A 1458-nucleotide genomic window follows, 5' to 3' on the forward strand; every position below is an offset into this window, starting at 1 on the left:
AAAGCATAAAGCGTGGCAATCGAGCAGCGCGGTACCTGCAGCGAACCGACGCGCGGCAGTGATCACAGATGCCAGCGCAACTGATACAGCCCAGGTGCTAGATTTTTATTTTTAGTATTTATTTATTTATACATACTGTCAATCCCAATAGGGATTATAACAGGACTTGTTATAAAGATATATTTGTTGAGCTATTTTTTACGTTTGTTTACCTGGAATGGCTTTTCTTTCGAATGTCTGAATTTGGAACAAGCTTCGCTCAAGGTGAACCTTATCGTAGATCGTGCGCGAAGTTTGTATTGAAGATATCGCGTACGGCAAGAATTGTTCGTGTGCGCTATCTCTGAAGCGAAATAAGCCAATAATATTGCAGCGTTAGGGCCATCTCTGCTCTTTCTCTTGTTTCCCTTACACCGTCTCACTGTGCTATGTTCATAATAAAGTAATGTCGAGTCTTAACAATTGTCGAATAAATGCATATGCATATGACTAAAAAATTAAAATATGGGGTTTTACGTGCCAAAACCACGATCTGATTATGAGGCACGCCGTAGTGGGGGACTCCGGAAATTTGGACCACCTGGGGTTCTTTAACGTGCACCTAAATCTAAGTACACGGGTGTTTTCGCATTTCACCCCCACCGAAATGCGGCCGCCGTAGCCGGGATTCGATCCCGCGACCTCGTGCTCAGCAGCCCAACACCATAGCCACTGAGCAACTACGGCGGGTTATGCATATGACTGTTAACCACTACTGACCGTGAGTGAAAAGCGCTTAGTGGTCAGCGAAGCCGTCTCTGCACGCACGTAAGTATTTCACTTGATCGATTGTGCGAATTTATTTTTTTCGTTACTGTTATTCTTGCAAGCATGATGCTATTGTCCGCGTACCCCATGCGAATACCGTTTTTTTTTTACGTTCTTACTTGCGCGGGCTCATTTAGCGCGTTTCTACGCCACGAATAGTTAGCGCATTACGGTTCCCGAACTCTAACACTGGCGCTAGGCCACACTGATGAGGTTGACACGTTCGTTTTTGCGTTCTCTTGCTGCCCAAGCACATAGACAACGCTCAAAGATGGGTGAGCTCGATGCAGCACCACACTGTTGAAGTTAATTACCTTTTGGGCAGGGCCGCGTAGGGTGCGTGTGAACGCAGAGAGAATGTTTTGGTGGACACATGGTCTGCATACATCTTCCATAGTACACGATTTTTCCAGATCGTTGCGAAGTGTATTTACCGACTAGTTCTCTCGCAGAGTGCTCCAATTTGTCTTATACCGGTGTCACACGGACACTTTTGAAAGCGATCGAGACCGATGTTCGACCGCGATTGGCTCCCTTCCGCACATTGAGCAAAGAAGCCAATCGCGACCAAGAAATTCGACCCATATCGGGCTCGATCACGATCAAAAGTGCGCCGTGTGACCCCCGTATTAGGCATTGGAATGAAGTCGT

This window comes from Dermacentor silvarum, chromosome 1 (genome assembly GCF_013339745.2).
Source record: "Dermacentor silvarum isolate Dsil-2018 chromosome 1, BIME_Dsil_1.4, whole genome shotgun sequence".
Lineage (NCBI taxonomy): Eukaryota > Metazoa > Arthropoda > Arachnida > Ixodida > Ixodidae > Dermacentor > Dermacentor silvarum.